This window comes from Nycticebus coucang, chromosome 13, assembly GCF_027406575.1.
Source record: "Nycticebus coucang isolate mNycCou1 chromosome 13, mNycCou1.pri, whole genome shotgun sequence".
In the NCBI taxonomy this organism is placed as follows: domain Eukaryota; kingdom Metazoa; phylum Chordata; class Mammalia; order Primates; family Lorisidae; genus Nycticebus; species Nycticebus coucang.
The window spans coordinates 56,214,827-56,237,199 of record NC_069792.1 but is presented as its reverse complement, the minus strand read 5'-3'; positions in this window follow the sequence as shown (position 1 = coordinate 56,237,199).

The following is a 22,373-nucleotide window of genomic DNA, read 5'->3' as shown; positions in this document are numbered from 1 at the left end:
TCCAGCTTTGAATGTTGCTGGACAGCAGTTGTGTCTGAGTTGTGTCTCATCCAGTGAGCTCCCTAGTAGGTAAGAGTACAAGACCTGGTGTCAGCAGACAGAGGGGCAAAACTATCTAATATTTTTAAACTTTGGGGGTTTTCTTTCATAAAAGGGGTCCAGTAATAGTACTTACGTAGTTTAAATGAAATGATGTAAATAAAGTCCTTACCAGACTGTCTGTACAATATATTATATACTATTAATACTGTTATCAGAAAAGTTTATTTAAATTGGACCTGGAAAGGTGATTCTGTTAATAACTTCACAATGTTGATAAAATATAGATAAGAAAAATGGCAGTGCTAATAACAGTGGTAACATGGTTACATATTTAAAATCACATGGAAAAACCTGACCCTCCTGTAAAGATGGAGTAAAGTGAAGTGGATTTAACCTTCTACAAACAACTATAAAAATGGATAAGATAGATGCAGAAATTGTTTTGACATTGGACTACAGGCAGCACATAATCAATTCTTGAGAGAAGAGAAACAGAAAAAATGCGAGCCACGTGAATACCCCAGCTCACTGCCCACAGGAAACATATGGACCACTGACACAGAGAGAGGGACTCCAAAGAGCATGTGGCGGACGTGTTGAATTGAAGGGATGCTGATTAGAGTTTGGGTAGGCTGAGGTGGCTGAAATTGTGAGACCTAGTTGGAGTAATACAAGGAAAGGAACTACAAAAATCTGTATACGGCTTCCCTTGAGTTTTTGCTGAGTACTCTGCTATTTGTGCATAAAATGTGAAATTCCACGAGTCTGGGCACAGAATGACCACCAAGTTGTAAGCTGAACAATTTCCAGCGTTCACACAGCTCTGACCAACCATACTAATGAGTCTGTTATGGTCACTCTCAACATTCAGTGGAGAACTGAGAGGAGGCACATCAGAGAAGAGGGCTGTACCATTCTCGGAGCAAAGAATACTCAAAGCTTTAAAACCAGCTTCGAAGGGATAAAACAGATAAGCAAATAATTGATTGCAAAATAAGACCCAGTACTCTTTAAAGGAATACGATAAAACTCAAACACTCAACAAGGTAACATTCTCATTTTCCAACATCCAATTAAAAATTGCTAGGCATACTAAGAAAGAAAAATGCCACACATGAGTAGGAATTGGTAGAAACAGACCTGCAAATGACAGACATAAGGGAACTAGCCGGCAAAGATGCTAAAATAGCTATAATTACTACACTTGAGTAACGAACAGAAATATGGTAAGGAGAGAAGATACAAATAAGAACTCAGAAATTATAAAATGTAAAACATGGTATCTGCCAAGGTTCACTGGATGGTAGTAACAGACAGCCACCTCAGAAACGAATGAACTTGAAAATAGCAATAGAATCTATCTAAACTGAAGTGTAGAGGAAAAAAATTTAAATTAAACAGTTCAAGAGAGTTAGAAGATGAGCAAAGACTGGGAGGAAATATTTGCAGGAGACGTTTCTGTCAAAGGGGAGTAACCCAAAATACACAAAGAACTCTTAGAACTCAACCATGAGAAAACAACCTGATTTTAAAAAACAGACAAAAGACCTGAAAAAACATTTCAAAAGTATACAGATGGTAAATAAGTATATGAAAAGATGCTCAACATCATATAGCATCAGGTTCTTACAAATTAAAACAAGGGGATGCCACCACACACCTATCTGAATGGCCAAAATCCAAAACAGTGACAACATCAAATGCTGCCAAGAGTGTGGAGTGAGAGGAGGGCTCATTTGTTGCTGGTAGAGCCACTTTGAAAGCAGTTTGGCAGTTTCTCACAGAACTGAAAATACTAATACCATCCAATTAAGCACATGCTCTGCTATTTACCCAAACGAGTTAAAAAACATGTTTCCACACAAAAACCTGCACACAGATACATAAAGCAACTTTGTTCATAATTGCCAGACTTTTGGAGCAACTAAGATAGTAGGTGAATGGATAAACTGTGCTACAGCAGGCAATGGAATTCAATATTCTGTGCTAAAAGGAAATTAGCTGTGAAGCCATGAAATGACGTGGAAGAACCTTAAATGCATGTTCCTTACTAAGTGAAAGATGCCAGTCTCAAAAGACTGCATATTGTGTGATTCCAACTATAGGACATCCTGAAAAAGGCAAAATTATGGGGACAATAAAAAAGATCAGTGGTTTCCAGGGCTTGAGGGGGAGGGAGAGATTAATAGGCAGAGCACAGAGTGTTTTTAGAGCAGAGAAGCTATTCTGTATGATACTATAATTGTGCATACATGTCAAAATTCATAGAATGTACAATATCAAGAGAGAACCTTAATGTAAATGATGAGTTGGGGTGGGGTAGTGGGGATGGGTATGGATCACTTGTAACAAATGCACCTCTGGTGCAGTACATTGATAGTGAGGGGGCAGGAGTATACAGTAACTTTCTGTACTTTCCATTCAGTTTTCCCATAAACCTAAAACTGCTCTGAAAAATAAAGTTTTTTTTTTCTTTTTTAATAAACAAAGCCTCAGTGACTCAAGGGATAATATCAAACCCTATAATATTTGTAATTGGAGTCCTAGGGAAAGGGTTGAGAGAAAAAACATTTGAATAATGGCAGTTAATTTTCTGAAATTGATGAGAGCTGTAAACTTCTCTAACCCCTCCTTCTCTGCTCAAAATATACCAAAGTCCACTGTAATCAAATTCCTGGAAAACAGTGGTAAAGTTGGATCTTAAAAGCAGCCAGAGGGAAAAAAAAACACACACCAAGAACAGGTCAATGCAGACTTCACTTCAGAAAACATACTGGCCAGAACAATAAAATGACTTTCTTTTGAATGCTGAAATAAGATCTATCAATCTAGATTTCTATATCCAACAAAAATAGTCTTTAAAAATAAAGATAAATGTGCATGATGCAATGGTACATTTCAAAACTATTAAGAAATGGGTATAACTGTGATGGATGTGTTACTTAGTTCAATGTAAGCATTTCCACATTGTATATCAAAGCAGTACCCTGAACCCCATAATTGCATCATGTACAAAGTTATGATTTAATAAAAATAATTTAAAAATAAAGGTAAAAATAACTTTAAGACAAAAGCCAAGGGAATTTTGTCATTAACAATCTTCTCCATATAAGAAATATTAAAAGGCCCCAGTGCCCATCGACCCATGAATGGATTAATAAATTGTGGTATATGTACACCATGGAATATTATGCAGCCTTAAAAAAAGATGGAGATTCTACCTCTTTCATGTTTACATGGATGGAGCTGGAACATATTCTTCTTAGCCAAGTATCTCAAGAATGGAAGAAAAAGTATCCAATGTACTCAGCCCTACTATGAAACCAAGTTGTAGCTTTCATATGAAGGCTATAACCCAATTATAGCCCAGGAATATGGGGAAAAGGGATAGGGAGGGGAGGGGAGGGGGGAGGTTTGGTGGAGGGAGGGTGATTGGTAGGACCACACCTACAGTGCATCTTACAAGGGTACATGTGAAATTTACTAAATGTAGAATACAAATGTATTAACACAACAACTAAGAAAATGCCATGAAGGCTATGTTAACCTGTTTGATGAAAATATTTCAGATTGTATATAAAACCAGCACATTGTACTCCATAATGTACACAGCTATGATTTAATAAAAAAAGAGAGAAAGAGAGAAAAGAAAGGTGAAAAAAAAAAAAAAAAGAATCGTTAAAAGGAAGTTCCATGGGCAAAAGAGAAAACACAGATGAAATTTTGGATCTACATAAATGTGATGGTTAATTTTATGTGTCCACTTGACTTGGCTAGATATTTTGACAGATATTTTATAGATGTCCAGTTATCCAGTAAAACATTATCTCTGAGTATGTCTCTGAGGGAGTTCTGGAAGATATTATTAGCATTTCCATTAGTAAACTGAGTAAAGAGAATTTCCTCACTAATGTGGGAGGGTAGCATCCACCCACTGGGAGCCTGGATGGAGAAGGTCAAAGAAAAGGTGAATTTGCTAACTTTGCTTGAGCTGGACCAGTCGTGTTCTCTGTACTCCAACATCAGTGCTCCTGGTTTTCTGGACTTTGAACTTGGACTTAGACCACTGGCTCCCCTGGAAACCAGGACTTGGAGTTTGGACTGGAACTAGCCCACCAGCATTCCTGGGCCTCTTGCATATGGCAGATCAGAGGACTTTTCAGCTTCCATAATTCAAACCCTCACAATAAATTTGTTTCTATAAATCTATACATATACTATTGGTTCTGTTTGTTTGAAGAAACCTAATACAACAAAGGAATAAGGAATACTGGAAATGATAAATATGAAAGTAAATATTAGAGACTTAAATTTTTCTTTGAAACATAGTTGACTAATAAGAGCAAAAATAATGTGTTTTGGAGTAGAAACTCCAACATAATACATAGAAATAAAATGTATGACAAAAAAGTAACTAAGAATCAGATGCGGGAAATAGAAATATACTATTAAGAATATCTTATATTATGCACCATAGTATATTATTATTTGAAAGCAGACTGTAACCGTATCATTATGGTTTTTCATAGAGATAAAATGGAATACAAAATAGTACTTAATCCGAAAAAGGTAAAAAAAAAAAAAAAGAAAAAGAAAATACATTGAACAAATAAAAAACATTTAGTAAAATGATATAACTAAACTATATTGATAGTTATGTGACATAAACAGTACAATTAAGAATATTACCAGACTGTATTAAGATATAAGACCCAAATAAATGCTGTCTATATAAAAAGTTAAATATAAAAATGGTAAAAAGTGGGCAGCGCCTGTGGCTCAAAGGGGTAGGGTGCTGGCCCCATATGCCGGAGGTGGTGGGTTCAAACCCAGCCCCACCCAAAAACTGCAAAAAAAAAAATGGTAAAAAGTAAAAGAATTAAAAATTATGTATCATGCAAACACTAAGTATATAGAAGTTGAAGTAGCAAAAATAAAAAGCTGAAGTAGCTATATTAATACCAAAGTAGAATTCAGAAGAAATATTACTAGAGACAAGGAAGGTTGTCTCATAGTAATAAAGGTATCAATTCATGGTGAAGAAATAATAATCTTAAATGTTATTAAGATTATGTTTGTTATTAAGATAATGTTTGTTAGCTAAAAGCTTCAAAATATGTGTAATAAGAACAGAAATAATAGAAAAAGTAATAATTGGAGATTCACATTCTTTGTTCAGTACTTTATAGGACAAATAAACCAAAAAATCAGTAATGAAATAAAAGATTTGACCATCTCTAGCAACCAACTTCAACTAGTTGACACTTCCGGAATGCTTTACCCAACAACAGTCAAAAACACACTCTGTTCAAGATAGAACATTTGTCGAACTGTAAAAGATAGAACATTTGTTGAACTGTAAAAAAAAAACTCAACATATTTAAAAGAATCAAAATATTCAGCCATAAAAAAGATGGAGACTTTTGTACCTTTTGTTACAACTTGGATGGATTTGGAGAATACTCTTCTAAGTAAAGTATCACAAGAATGGTAAATCAAGCATCCCGTGTACTCAATACCAAGTTGAAACTTGTAGATTATCACTAACATGCATACATGAGAGAAAAACTCAATTAAATTCAATTAAGAGTGGGGAAGGGGCTTTGTTAAGTCCCCATCTAACAGGTACAACGTTTGGGTAAATGGCCCACCTCCTGGGCGAAGGTCACAACTACAACTCAGATTTCACCTTATAAATACAAACAATATAACCATTTGTATGTACCCTCACATCAATCTGAAATAAATTCAAAACAAACAAACAAATAAATAAATAAAATTCAAAGTATATTCTTTGACTACAATAAAATTAAGCTAGAGGTCAATAACAGAAAGGCGTCTGGAAAATCTCCAAATTAAACCAGACACTTAATGATTCAATGAACCCAAAAAGGACATGAGAAAATTAGAAAATACTTTGAATTAAATGAAAATAGAAACAAAACATATTAAAATGTATGTGATTCAGCTAAAGTAGTTGTTATAGGGAATTTAAAAACTCTATATGCTGACATTAAAAAAGAAGAGGGCCTAAAATCAATGATCATTCTAAGCTTTCATCTTAAGAAAAAAGAGGAAGTGAAACCCAAAGTAAGTTGGAGGAAGAAAATAACAAAGAAAAGAGAAGTAATAAATTAGAAAATGAAAAAGCAATTTAAAAGTTATATAAAAGCTTTTCTTTTATTTAGAGATCGATGAACCTTTTCATAGATTGATGAAGAGAGAGCATAAACTCAAGAGAGCAAGTGAGTGTGAGCACAGATTCCCAATATCAGAAACAAAAGAAGGGACATCACTATAGATCCCACAGACATTGAACGAAAAGAGAATATTATGGAAAACTTTATATCAACAAATTTGAAAATCCAAATGAAATAGGTATATTCTTTGAACAACTCAAGTTACCAAAACTAACTCAGGAATAGATAGGTGACACTTAATAAAGGCGATCTAGCAGTGATGCACTGAATGCCACTGAAAACCATTGGTTTGGTTTAGATTTCATCTAAACATATTAGCAAACCCAAATCATAGAAGAGTTGAGTAAGATTAGACTGTCCAAATAAAACCTAACGATCTATTGAATAAAATATACAATTATAGTTGGTGGTAATGATATATTGGTATATATCAATAAACAGATCTCCAAATATTTTTTCACTGACTTGACTGAAAAATTTGAGTCAGTAAACAACGGTTGAGGGATTATATAAACACATGCATCAAGATTCAGATGTGATGACACTGTGTGTTGACTTATCTAACACACATTCCCTATATATCAGTGGTTCTCAACCTTCCTAATGCTGCAACCCTTTAATAGCAGTTGAGAACTGCTGCTATATATGTCCTTCTTCCTTGCTTACTTTGTTAGCCTCTCTTTCAGCTAGATAAGGATAGCCACAGGCCACCTTCTGGAAAATGAGTACAAGCAGATGTCTGCTAAGGGTGAGGGAAATACCTTGATAAAAAAGACAAATATCCAGCAGCCATCTTGCAAATGAGAAAATAAGAAACAGTCCTCACATTGGTGAGATGCCGAAACAGTAATGACAATAATGACTTTTCTCTCAATTTTTCTTTTTTGTTAGTATGTGAGAAAATTACCTATTTCTCTAAACACTTTTACGTTGGCTTTTCATTTACTTTCAACCATACACAATCTTAAGAGAAGACTATGACACATTTATACATTCCCATAACCAAGGAGTCAACTCAGGCAAAAGAAAACATTGACTTAGCTTTTCCTTTGACTGGCTATAAAATCTTAGAATCATCCCTTAGCATCAGTGAACCTGAGTTTTGATATCAATAGATAATAATCACAGTAATAACAACAACAATTTAGTAAAAGTGGAGGCTTCAGAATCTATTTTGGCCACCAGAAAGAAAGACAATATGCCAAATAAAGGAAGTCCTTACACATCAGAGTATTAAATATGGTCTGTAATGATTCATGTAGCATAATAGAACTTCTCTAAGCACCAGTTTAGCTGGAGTATAAAAAGCCTTGAAAGTATTTTTTGGAGGCACATACACCAAGACAGAGCCAACTCCTAAGAGGATCACGAAAAGTAAATTAAGCACATTCAATGTTTTTTCCAACAGAAACACATGCAGTATTTCATATGGCGGAATCTTTGCCTCTGTGATTCACTTTGCAAATCCCATGACCTATGTTTATTTTCACATGATAAACCACTGTGCAGAGGAACCCCTTGTTCAGCAGATATTTGTGGTCAAGGTTCAGAGAAGATTTTTACCCTTAAATGGCTTGTACTCTATCCAGGTAGAAAAAATGGGAGCTCACCAGAGAGAGAAAGGAGGGAGGGCATAGTGGGGAAAGGAAGAGCAGAGGGAGAGGGAAGGAGGGAGGGGGTGGGGCCTTGGCGTGTGCCACACCTTCTGGGGACAAGATATGATTGTAAGAGGGACTTTACCTAACAAATGCAATCAGTGTAACCTGGTTTCTTGCACCCTCAATGAATTCCCAATAATAATAATAATGATAATACAAAAGCGGAAAAAAAATGGGAGCTCACAAAATTTCACAGGACAGCTAATGTCGAGGCAAAACCAAGCCAGCTAGACATATAAGTAAATGAAATAAGATGCAGTTACCTGCCACTCCTAGTTGAAAAGGAGGGAGCAGTGAGACTGGAATCCATAGGACCGGGCTGTCTTACCTGTCTTTCTTGAAGAGCAACGCTTTGTTAGCTCGCCGTTCTAACTGTGGTCTTCTGTAAAGGAAGCATCGTCCAGCCCTACCACTTAACTAGCTGGCTATGGAGACATTGCAGAGATAATTTAAACGAGCAATTTCCTTATATTATGTAAACTGGAGGTAATAATGATCCTTCACTAATAATAATAAAAAAATAAGAAACATTGAGAGCTTCCTGAACACAGGACACTGCTTTAAGTACCTTAAATGTGTCAGACTTGGTCTTCACAGCTCTGACGTAATGCATTTACTGCATTTTACGACAAAGAAATTGGAGAAAGTAAGACCCACTCCGGAGGGTACACAATTGGTCCATCACAGACTAGGTAGAGAGGGTTGCTGTCAGGATTGAAGGAGGTAACACATGTCAAGCTCCACCTGGCACATAGCAGGTGCATGGTAATTATTATTTCTAGGTCACCTTCTGCTCATGATGTCGCTCTAGAGACCATTATAGAAATCTACCCAGATTATGAGTGGGAACAGTGGCACAAATTAGAGCACTAAAACTTTGGATTGAAAATCAAGTTGGTAGGAACACACCAGGGTCGGGCAGTTAAAGGTGATCCCTAAGAATCCATTGGAGGAGAAAGAGCCAGCATAAATGGAAAAATAAAGTCTAACTCAGGAGAGGAACACTAAGTTCTCAGCCTGGTTAGGGGCGGGTGGTTAAAATTAATGTAAAAGGGTAATGCTGTAACAGACACTTTCCTGATCTTTCCTAAAATAAGCTGCAGTGGTCTAATCCTTTTGTTTTTGTTTCACAACTGTGGAGTCACTGGCTATCTTTCTGCCCCACAGATAACCCCACTCTATTAATATGAACTCTCAGAACATTTTTTCCATTCCCCAAGATATACTTAATGCTAATCCCAGTTTTGATTTCATCTTTAGCCAAAGCTGAATTTTATGCATCTTTTCCCCAATCCTGTTTAAAACATTTCACTGAGTTCTCGTTTTATTAAAGACGTTTCCTGCAATCAAAAAGATTTATTCTTTAAATAAACTTCCATGGAAACAGTTTTAAAGCTTTTCTTGTTTGTTTGGTTTTTTTTTTTTTTAAACAAAAACAGCTTTCCAGCACAACTTTCTGTTCTGATGTTTTAAGAAATGGGACGCTTTGTGACTGTCTTGTGACATCCTTGGAGAGCTGATGCCTTCCTTCACCAGAGATCATACCCCTGGCTCCACGCTGCTTCCTCTCTGTTGATTCTACTCTGCCTCTTCTCTTCCAGCATCCTCCACCTCTGCCCTCCTGTGTCTCCTTTTCCCACAGTCTCAGAGACTACCCTTAGCCCTTGTTTGTCCCCTCAGCTTTCTTCCTTATTTCTAACCTGGCCAGTTCTCCCAATTAGCGCTATCTCTTGGAGTTTCAGCATTGTCACCTCCTCCATCCTGTCACCCTCTAGAATCCCTTCTTTTTAGTGACCTATGACCTCATATTTGTCAAAGTCAATAACCTTCCCCAGGTTTGTCCCTCTTAATCTGAGTAGCATTTGGTGCTGTTGACTACTTTGCCCTCCCTGAAATTCTGCTCCTCCTCCAGCTCTTCCTCCTGGAGGAGGAGCTGTCCCTGACTTCCCCATCCGAGATGTGACTCCCTCCTCCCTGCAATTTCATGTGTCCATGTTGCACCTGTGCTCACGGATAACTTCCTCGAGGCCAGGGCCTTGTGGTCATGCCTCTCCCTTCCAACACACCCAAACATCTGGAAGCTAATATAGTGCCTGCTCATGGCAGGTATTTAGCAGACATTGAACACAGAAATAAACATGGTCTCTATGTCAGGATGCAGATAAATGTGCCTCGAAGATGAGTCTAATTGGCCTGCCTAGTGATTTTTAAATATCTGAGTTAGTTATCACCCTTTAAAAACTGTAATATTTTACCTAACAAGTTTTCAGATTTCTTGGTCACTTTCTTTGACAAATCTGATTTAATCCAGTTTGGGTCCTATTCCTTCATGGCAACAGTAGGCAGGCTCTGAGCATCTGCTGTCCTCTTGGGTAAGACATGGGTCCTCAGTTTTCTGTTTCTGTCATAATGTTTCCATTATGGCCCCTTTGATCATGTTTTGTGAACCCTTGACAAATGAAATTAAGATAATTGGGTAAAGGAAAGATGGACTTTCTGGTTCATATATCAGCTTTCCTGCCAGCTCTGTCTTCTGGGTACCAGTTAAGATTTCAGAGGGAATGGAGACTTGGCAATCACCTCCGAACTCCCTATACACAGCCGAGGCCTAGAGAGAATGCTTCTTCCAGGAAGCCTTCCTTGGTTGCCCCTGCCTGAAAATCCTCTCTATCTTCTACGCTGCGCCCCCCTCCCACCTCCCCCACCACCAAATACACCTTGTATAGAAAACACAGGACTCCCTCTGCTCAACATTCACACAACAGTCAGCTTTGGCTGTATATGTGGCTCAGCTTGGCTACCTACTGCCAGCATTACCCCTACATCACTCTCAATGCACCTTGGGATCTATTTGTCTTTTTTTGTACATCTGTGTTTGGTGAGCAGTGGAGGAGGAAGGATGTAGATGGGGATAGAGAAAGGAGGAAGAGAAAGACAGAAGGGCTGATTTGGTGTCTGTTCTCTTAGGGCTGGCCCTATAGACACAGTGTGACCCGCAGTAAAGAGGAAGGACCCAGAGTTGACACCAGTGTCTGAAGGGGCTGTGGGTAGAGCTGCCCTGATGACGCATAGTACAGACTGTCCAGAGGCACAAAAGAATCCCTTCTGGCCTTTGCAAAGAACTTCTGTACCTCTTTCTACCCAGAGGCCTGGAAGGTTTGGATGTAGCATTCTTGGCCTGGGTGGTGGACTTCTTACGAGGGGCTGTGACGTGGGAAGACTTATCATATGGAAGGCAGTGTGGGTGACAGAGAGCAGAAAAGGAAGAACGGAGCAAATGCACGTGGCAGCAAATTGGTTATGGGTACTTGTGAACATTTCTGGGTCTTCCAGGAGTAGACTAGGACTCTGCTTAGGTCCTACCATTACACAGATGGGGACCACAGAGTCTTACAACATCAGTTTACAGGTATTCATATTCACATCTCTAGTCATTGGCAATTACTTTAACAAAGAGACCTAAATTATGTAATTTAAATAACAAGTTGACTTCTCTTTCAGGTAGAAGTGCAGAGACAGGGTACAGGGTTGCTGTGGAAACTACATAATCCTCAGGGCCCTGGTTCCTTCAATCCTGCTGTTCTGTCATGCTCAATAGGCAGCTTCCACCTCATGGTTGCAGATGGCACCTCCAACTCCTAACATAGTGTCTGCATTCCAAGTAACAGGAAGGAAAAGAAGGGGAACGTCTGGGGGACATCACTTCTCTGTAAAAGCACAACTGTAAGTTGCACAGATCACTTTCTCTTATATCCCATTGTCTGAAACTTTGCTACAGGGTCACTCATACCTGCAAGAGAAGCTAGGGAATACAGTGTTTAGCTTGGTAATCATGTACCCAGTTAAAAATTCTGTTATTTTAGAAGGGAAGAATGAATATAAGATTTCAAATAGAAGTTTCTTCTAAAATATCTGTCTCCACTAGACTGGAAGTTTATCGGAGATCAGGCCTCTCACCAGCTCTGATTCCACTAAGCACTACATTAATATGCATGCACACTTGCTGGTCCATAAGCCAGAACCGCGGGGAAATCCTGTTCTTGCCACACTGGCACTATGGGCTGGTCATGGCCGGTAGTGCATGTACCTGCCCTGGACGCCAACTTTCACACAACTAAAGTCTTCCCCACCACTTACTAGTTGTGTGTCTTCGAGCAAGTCCACCTGGCCCTGAGTCTCTGCATCAGTTTAGTGGGAATAATATTTCTGGCTGTCACAGAGTTGTGAAGATTAAAGGTATGTTTAGTGCCTGATACTCAGTTGGTGTTCAACAAATGTTTTAGAAAACTAGATCATCCCAATGCAATGCCAGGGAGGAGCCACACACAGAATCCCCATCTCTCTCAGCAGTGCACACAGCTATCAGTGAGGGCAACAGAGTAGTTCTGGGTAGGTGTGTACTTGCTTAAGGCAACCCAGGTTATGATCATCTATATAAACAATCAAGGAGAGACCTTAGCTAGTAAAATTCGGAAACCAATAGCCTGAATTTCTCCACTAATTTATGACAAGAGTTTTTCTCAGCACAGTCTCTTTGCGGAGGGAGATACTGGGAATGTCTTCTCAAATGGCCTAGAGGAAATAGCAGAGAATAGAGTGCCTTCAAGTTAAAAGTTTCTGCTCTGCTGAATTCTAATCCTGCAGACGGTGTGGCCACAAGGCTGACTGCCTAAAGTTTTCCAACCTGCCCTAAACAGCTTCTTCTGTTTCCAGCCAATAAGCTTTCTTTGTTCAAGGGCTTGGGAACTTTCAAGGCAGTTGGCTCCTTTCTTCACTTCCGAAAGGGTGAGAGTCTAGACCTCCCTCTAAATCACTCAGAGATATAGCATAAACCATGCAAGCCTCCATTTTCCAAGGTGTTGGCAAAATGATTTCTAAGTTTGTGGCCTTGAGTGTGCTACCTGCAGAAATGAGAACCATGTTAATAAGCACATTGACATGGGAAGAGCCTTGAATTTAGAATCAGCCAGTCTTTGAATCAAGTTCCAGCTCCACCACTTAGCAGAGACATTTTGGTTTACACCTACAACCATGGAGCCTCAGTCTCCTCACCTATAACATGGAGGCTACTTTATGTCTCAAGAGGATTATTAAAAGAATAAGAACAAGTAAAATCATATGTCAAAAAAGCATTTTGTACTTGGAATACCTCTGTGAAAAAAATGTTATCGTTAATATTGTAAACTTGGTCAAGGTCCCATTAGTGCTTCCAAAGGGACCCGGGGGTCTCTCCCACTTACCAACCCACCCCTTCTTCCACAGACCAGGATATTGGGCCACCTCAGCTGCTTAGGGAGCCTTGCCTGACATCCCTGCCCTGTCTGATGAGGAATATTCAGAGGAGCTGGAGTAACTTCCTTCTGGTGTCCCACGAGTATCTAGATCATTGATTCCATGGCCCTCCTCCCAGATGGGGACAGACCAGTTTCAGATTAGTTAAGCTCAGCATTAGAGGTTAGGGTAAGCTCAGCATTAGAGTCAGAGAGAACCAGCTTTGAACTTTGCTCTTTCACTCACTTGCTGGCAACTTTGAATGAATTCCTTAGCTGTCTGACTCTCCAAGTGGGGAAAACAATAGCAGTATATAAGTTAGGATATTTTTGCCTACAAGTAGCAACAACTCAAACCAGCTTAAGTAGTAAGGGCATCAACTATTCTTACATAACAGGATATCTAGAAAAATTCTGGTTTTAGAGCTGTTTGTTCAGGAGCCCAGCACGCCATGGAAGAAGCAGGACCTTCCCTCCCCCGGCTCTGCTAACCTCTTCTGGCTCTGCCTGCTCTGTTAGCTGAATAGCTGCAGCCATTCTAGGCAGAGATTGAGAAAACTTTAAGATGTGTCCCAGGAACACTCTCCTCTCGCCTCACTTCCCAGATGAGAAATACACATTCCTGAATTAACCACTGAGGAGGAGGCAGAATTACCCTAATAATGAATCAGGCCTATTGCTGGATCAGGGATGAATTGGCTTTCCCAAGACTACATTGAGAATAATGAACTGGGATTCAGAAGTGTGGAGAGAGGCCATTGGTATGAGGCTGTCTTCATACTTTGAGTTCTTGGGTAACAAACCCAAACAATCTATTTTAGTACATAAGGAAACAGAAACAACATTTAGGAGTTTATTTTGTTACAGGTGAATTTTAGCCAATCACAAACAGCCAACTAACCAGATCATGCCCAAATAAGGCACACCCCTCTCTGTAGCCAATCAGGTGACTTTGCTACTTTGCTTCTGCCTTTGGCTTATAAAAGCTCTCTGCTCACATTGCTGGGTGGCCTGCTGAGAGGAGCTCTCTGATTCTGACCTGGTTCTGAAGGCTGCCCTATTCATGATCAAATAAACCCTGTTAACCATAATTTCTCTGAAGTTTTTCTTCAACAAAAGAAAGTGCAAAATTGATGCTAGGTAGACAACCAAGAGTTTCCTCTGCTTGTGTTCCACCAATCTGGTGTGAGGGCTAAAGGAAGTGAGGTAGTGAGTGCTTGATAAATAATACCTATTAGTATTATTCCATTTTTCCCTTTTCTATCAAACCCTCTCTATCCTGGCTCCAGTTGCCTTAAGACTCAGATGTGTAATCATGGGAACATTCAAAAAAATGTGGCAGTTCCTGGTATGAAGAAGAACTCTGGGGATAAGACTTAAAGAACAGAGGGGACCAAAACAAACAAACAAAAATCTCTTCAAATCACAGCTGTACAGAATCCTAAGAGGTTAAGTTGAACATCGGTCATAGGTGTCCTCACAATAGCCCCGTGGCCTCCTGCTACAGTTGCTTTTTGGGAGGAAAGGAACTCACACACAAAGGTTTTCTTGAAGCTGGAAGAGTGTGACTTAGCAGGCAGTGAGCTCTGTATCTTAATCCCCACCCAACAGCCCCCACTCTTCTTTATCTGCTAACTCTCTCTAGCACATGGAATCATGTGCTTATAGGATTCAATGTTCTTTCTGGTGTTGAGAACAATTATGAGTACAATGGGGAGATGAGTTTTTGTTCACCTCTAGTCCCTGAATTATAAGTCTGAGCATTAAGTTTATTACTCAGAGAAAGAGGACAGTTGTTTCTAAAAATAGCAAAGATACAGTTTTTCATAGTCCGTTCTTGGATAGTGGTTTCCACATTAGAACATTCTAAAGTATAGAATGTGGCACTGTCTTTCCAAACAAAGCAATCTGGCTCAAACATGTATGTTTAAGATGATACATTCTTCATATTTCCAAGTTGGGAGTGAGATGGCTTCAGCCTCCTGGGTTCTTAATATAAGCAAACCAAAACTCAATTTAATATAAACAGTAAAATGAAACTTAAGGTTAATCAGAAAGTACCAAATAACCATTAACTAGGGACTTTCCACTCTAACTAAATATTTTGTCTCGCTTCTACAAACATACTAAAAATTTCCCCTTGTGCCCCTCTGATGGATCACTGAACCACATGTGATCTGCTGCTGCCCAATCCATGAATAACTAAATGCTCAAATAAACACATTAAAATTTTAATGTACCTAAGTGTATCTTTTAACATTATCAACCCATAAACAAAAATTCCATAGAGGTATGTTGCTTCTAATGATTCTGCTGTGGGCCTTTAAAGTTGATCAACATGGCGATACTTACATTTCTCATCAGTATTCTAAACTTGTATAATACTAGCCAAGAGTGTTGGTTATAAAGGCAAGAATCCTCTTTCTTAGTCTAATTGAAAGCAAAATCTCATGCCTGTAGGGCAAAGCAGCAGCATATGGTAGGCAAGGCAGCACCCAGAATGCATTTTTCTTAATCCTAAAAGTTCTTGCCAAAGTTAGCTTTTCCCCTGTACCTATTTAGGCACAGTTAATGAATATTTGGTACCAAATAAATGATTTATATAAGTTTCCAAACGTATAATTCTCTTAGTATTTTCAATATTCTCAAAAAAATGTACAAATATTTCACAAACATTAAGATACCACCCATTTTAAAACCTAACACCAACTATATATTGCATTATTTTGACAAATTCATAGGATTAAATCACAAATTCAAAGGAGCAGAGAGCCATTCTGAAACACCTGAGGTTGGTTATGTTGGGGTGCAGAATATGATACCCCAAATTATGGTGCTTTGGTATGCTGAGTTTGAACTGAAGGAAATTGAACCCCTCCCTTCCCTTCTGTCTCTTGCCTCTCTTCCCCATCCAACCATCCTGTGGAAACAAAGCATAGGAACCAGAATTCCTCTTCCCTAAATTGGGACATATAAATTTGAACTCCTGTCTCTCAAAGCCAGACATAAAAATCTAGAAAGGTCATTCTCAACCTTCTCCCTTGAAGATCCTCATTTCAGAAAGGTCCTGCCCCATACCCAGAAAGATGGACTGCTACACAGAGAGGCCAAGAAGAATATAAACAGTCAGGTCTTTCCAGGTCCCTCCCCTGTTCTCCACCCTCCACCGAGGTCTATTGCCATTAGATCATATTTCCTTTTCTCCATACACATTTCTACATGGACTGGTCATTCCTCATTGAGCCTAACTATAAAAATAGACAGTCTTCCCTGGATCTTTGAATATTTCTGAAGGTTCTTTCACCTAAACTTTCATTAAACACACTTGTTATGCCTTTCTCTTATTAATCTGACTTTTGTTATAGGGGTGTCAGCCCTTACCCTTATGGTGGGTGAGGAAAGGTATCACAACTTTCCATCTCTACAATGAGATACTTCAGTTATCAGATAACAGACTTTTGACTGATGTTTGACAGTGCTTTTTATTCTAGACATTAGTAACCAGGCTAGCATGTTGGATTTGGTCCCTTCTTTTACAGACTTCATCTGTTGCGCCTACAGGATTTTCCAAACCTTTGCTCATCTGCTGGGACAGAAGTATTTTAAGGATTTTTTTCTTCTTTTAGCCAAATCCTTTATAGGAATATGTCCTCATGCATGTTAGGTTTCGTTTCCACACATCTTTTATAAAGAGGCACCCTTTTAAAATTTTAATTTTGTGATCTTTTTTCTTTACCTAAACACTTGATGTAATTAATATTAACTTCCGGTCAGGTGGGTCAGTGACCATTCTTTCCAGAATAAGCACTTGTGAAAGTAGTTAAGTCTTAAGCTATTATCCATGAATAATTCAGAACTTCATTCTTTTGTTCAGTATAGATGAGCATGTTTAACAATACAATGCAGACCATTTATCCAGTCTCCTCCAAAGGTCCACATCCTGGCCTCAGTCAGCTACCCTTTCACTCTGCCTTCTGCTTATAGAGATGGGCCAGTGACAATTGGCATAAGGTAGCTGTTGACATATTTCTTAAACATCCTGGAGTGAAGTGCTGACTCACTGCTAGACATACTCATGTATTTTAAATCCAACATTCCTGGGATCCAGGGAATAGGCAGGGGTCAGCTGGATTTTAGCAAAGACCCATTATGCCTGCAAATAACCGACATCATCTAAGATCAGAGAGGAAATCTGAGACAGAAATAGGAATGTAAAATTATTTAGAAAATAATTCCCCAATCTAATTATATTCTTCTGCTATTCTTTCTCAAAGCACACCATTCTTTTCTGTCAGTGAATTTATAATAATTCTAATGATATGGTTGCGTCTTCATTTGTTAATATTCATCTTCTTTACCAGTCGGGAAGCTCCAAGACAACAGGAATCATATCCTTATTTTTTGAGGTATTCTGAAGTATTTATTTTTGAAGTATTTTATCTACATAGAAGAGGTACATAGGTGAATGAAATTTAATATATGTATATACCCATATATCTACCACCCGGGTTAAGACAGAGAACATTTCCACTACTCCAGAAAGTTCTTTCATGTCATTCTGTAGTCAATATTCCCCACTCCAGAGGAAACCATTATTCTGACTTGTACCAATATAGATTTATCCTGTTTTTGAACATTATGCAAATAGAAACATAACATTGTGCAAATAGAAACATAGTACATATACTCTTTTGTGTATTTCTTCACTCCTAAATGTTTTTGAGCTTCATTCACGTTTCTGTCTCTAACGTTTTTACCACTGACAGCAACCTGCTACATGAATATCCGATAATTGGTTTATCGTTCTCTTGTGCATAAATATTTGAGTCATTTATAGTTTTAACCACCGTCCATAAAGCTGGTGGACGGTCTTATTGAAGTCTTGTTATGACACATACATTCATGTCTTTGGGTCCACCTACAGGAGATTTGCTGAGTCATTGAGTAGGCATGTTTAACGTTAGTATACACTGCTAAACAGTTTCCTCCCCAAGATAGTAGTATCATTTTATACGTCCCCACCTGGTACCTCAAAACCAAGTCGCTCCATATTCTTGCCAGCACTTGGCATTGTCTATCTTTTTGGTTTTAATTGTTCTATTCAGGGTATTGCAGTTTCTCACTGGGGTTTCAGTTTGTATTTCTGTGATGGATAATTATATTCAATGAAAATTTCTCTCATGATAATCTTTTCTCCCCCACAATCCATACTGTAAACAGAACTATTTGTTGGCTGAGCAGAACTAATATGATTGAATATAAATGCAGATATAATGAAGTTTGTTTCCTGTGTTCCTCTGGCCCAGTTTGTAACAGCTCTTTGTTCACTCTAAAACCAAAGCATTTCTATTAGAAATTTTGCCTTTAATTTCCATGATATGTAGAGAAATAATCTCACAGGAAGGGATTTACTTTGGGCCATTGTATTTGACAGTTTGGTTTTACAGAGAGCTTCTCTTGGATGATATCCTGGGTTGAATGGTGCACCTCCAAAGATTCATGTCTACCTGGTACCTCAAAACCTATTTGGAAATTGGGTCTTTGCAGATATAATTTCTAAGTTAAAATGAGGTCATACTGGATTAGGGTGAGCCCTAAATCCAATGAGGGTATCCTATAAGAAAGCCACGTGATGACAGAGACGCATGGGATGGGGAGCCACATGAAGAGGCAGGCAGAGATTGTAGAGATGCAGCTACAAGCCCAGGAACTCCAATGATTCCTGGGGACCACCAGAAGCTAGGAAGAAGCAAGGAAGAATTGTTTTCTAGAGTCTTAGAATGTGGCCCTGCTGACAACTTGATTTCAGACTTCTAGCCTTCGTAAGTGTGAGGGATTAAATTTCTATTGTCTTGGGTCCCTAGGAAAGTAATTGTGATGCTTTATGGAGAACTCCATGTTCAAGGTGATGGCACAGGGTCAGCTAAGAATTCTTAAAAGTCCCACATAGTGCACAGATATATAGAAGCTCCGCAGTGGAAACAACAATGCTTCTGATGTGATCTTCTTTTTTGGTTAAATTGAATAATGTGATAGTGCTGATAAAAAGGACATTTTTGTTTTTCTAAGATTTACTGACTATCTAAAGATTAGGTAAAAAATATTTCCGGGATCCCTGGGTTCTCAGGAGCCAGTTCACTACTGTTGAAGACTTTGTTTTATTTGTCTCAAAGCAAAAGGAAAATGTCTCAAGACAAAATACAGCCCAATACCTTGCATAAAGAAGGAAGTTAAATATTGTTCAATAAACTTCATAATAGACAGGTTTTTTTTAGTTTTTAAATGATAGACACCAACTCAGACTTACTTTTATTAGCTCTTGGAAATATGAAGACCAGGACACGGCTTGCTTCTGGCAGTGCCAGACCCAGAGGCTTATAAGATACTCTCAAAACTGTCTTTCCATTTCTCAGATTCATTCTTGAGAAGATTCCCCCCTACCACCACTTCTTGTAAAGGCAAAGGCTACCATCAGTAACTCTGCTTTTACTAAACCTTACAGTTAATCCCAATGTGGGGGTGGGGGAAGGAAGGAGTGCTTCTTAATAATTCCAGAAAAAGTCCAGCATTGTTGCAGGAAGATGAGGCCCAATGGACAGAAAGAGCACCCAAACACCATGTTTATAAGAGGAAGGGCTTTATTTCAGCCAATGGAGCTTACGGCATAGAATAATTAGAAATGGCTGTGCTCCCCAACTGGCTTTTATCAGCAATCAAAAAGTTCTAACCCACAGGTAACTTACTCATTGGTTAGTTTGAATCAAGTGAGAGATGCTGTTCCAGGCGTTCCCCCCCCCCCCCCCCACACACACAACTACAGGATTTCACAAAAGTAGAAATTCCCGGTTCCAGGAAGTCAAGTCTACAAATTCCTAAGAGCTGAGTCACCGTGGAGAGGGCCCTGCAGGTGCGTCCTTGTAGTCTCCTTGAGAAGACCTGTTCTCCTAGACCTCACCCTTCCCACGTATCCTCTCTCAGTATAAGACTCTGATTTCCCCTGCTTCAGCACCAATAACTGTGACCAGGGTGGTAAGCGTGGTGGTGAACTCTGGACAAGCCCAGGTCACATAATGACTAAACCATAAGGATTGATAAAGGGGAATATTTTTCTTCCAAGAGAACTTGGCAAACAAAAGAAAAAACACATCCATTTCTTAACTAAGCTGTCACTTGGAGTCATCTTTGGAATGGATTGCTACTGCTGATATTTGCTCAGCACTTTTTTTTATAGCCTCTCTGGTTGTCTCTAGAAGTTTTTCAATAGTCAGTAGAAAGCAATGACGTTTTCTGGGGCAAACTTCCCTGGGCCAACCCCATCCAAAATCCAGCAGGATATAACAATGGGATCTCAAAAGGAGTAAAGACACTAACGGAAATTTTAAGGAACAAAAGCATTAAGATTGAACCTCATTCATTCCTAGTACACAAAAGACCCATGGTAGCATTGCATGGACTACCCAAACTTCTTTTAACCCTGAATACAATCAAGTAGGCTGATCAATTTAAAAGGAAGAAGGAGGGCGGCACCTGTGGATCAAGGGTCAAAGGAGTAGGGCACTAGCCCCATATACTGGAGGTGGCGGGTTCAAACCCAGCCCCAGCCAAAAACTGCAAAAATAAATAAATAAATAAATAAAAATAAATAATAAAAGGAGAAAGGGGGTGGCGCCTGTGGCTCAGTGAGTAGGGCGCTGGCCCCATATGCCAAGGGTGGTGGGTTCAAACCCAGCCCCAGCCAAACTGCAACAAAAAAATAGCTGGGCGTTGTGGCGGGCACCTGTAGTCCCAGCTGTTCGGGAGGCTGAGGCAAGACAATCACGTAAGCCCAAGAGTTAGAGGTTGCTGTGAGCTGTGTGATGCCACGGCACTCTACCCGAGGGTGGTACAGTGAGACTCTGTCTCTACAAAAAAATAAAAAAATAAATAAAAAATAAAAGGAGAAAGGAATTTTGCCTGGGGAATCCAATTTAGCATTAATTGATGATTGAGAACTAACTTTCTTGGTCTTTCTAGGACAAGAATGAGTTTAAACTATTCAAAATCAACAGGGTTTATAATGTAAATAGGTTTCTGTTAAAAAAGGAAACAAATTATTAGTAGCTAGCATTTATTATGATATTACATATCAGGCAATATACTAAATGCTTTACATGAAATATTTAATCTTCCCAACATCTCTATAAGGTGGATTCATACCATCTGCAAGGCAAGCTCTAGGCTTTTCCACTCAGCAGTTTATAAGTTTTTTTTTTGTTTTAAGTTAAATTAACATTTTAAACTTCTATTTCTATAGTTTTTGGAAGCAAAAGCTACCCTGCTCCATGTAGGTCATAGAAGGGGGAAACCCAATAACATGAGCAGACAGAAACCTGGGCCTCTTTAGTACCCTTGCATTGTCCCCTTGCCCATTCTGTTGTCACTCCTATCTCTACATCTGTTGTAGCAGCCTTGTAAAAAATACTCATTAAAAACAATGAGAGTGAGCTGTCACAGTGAAGCAGAAACGGACCTAAAGGGTAGGTCTCCAATACACTGTCCAAGGGCAAGTTCCAGAGGCTCAGTGGCTGTTGTCTCCAGAGTGAAAAGAAACAGGCCGGGCTGGTGGCTGCCAGGCCTCCTCCCGTGCCACCTTGTTGACATTTCTTAGAGTGGTTGCGTCTTACTTCATGCCTGAGTCCTCTCTTTCTCAGATGCAGCTTAGGGATTCTCAAGCTTCTGGCTGGTTAGAAGTATTCCTGCTATTCCAAAAATAATTTTTCACATATCTAAATGCTCACTAATTGTTGATACTTGAGTCTATGAAATAATTCTGGACTGTGTCTTGATTCTAGAAAAGTCTATGGCAGAGGCCCTTTCCCTGACTGCTATGACTACAAAAAGAAAAATGATTTTTCTTAACTTTACAAAAGAATATTTGCTTATTTCACAAAAATCAAAAGGTAGCAGCAAGTAAACAAGCACTCCTAATCCCACCTGCCTAAGTAATACACAGTATCTTTTATTTATCCCCGAAGGGTTCATATAATGTAAACCAGTGGTTCTCAACCTTCCTAATGCTGCAATGTATTTCATTGTTAAAAAGGGGTCACGACCCATAGGTTGAGAACCGCTGATGTAAACTGTTTTGTGATTAGAGTTTACTATTCAAATGAGGGTTTTCCCATGTTCATAAATATGTTACTATAATTAAACTAACAACATAG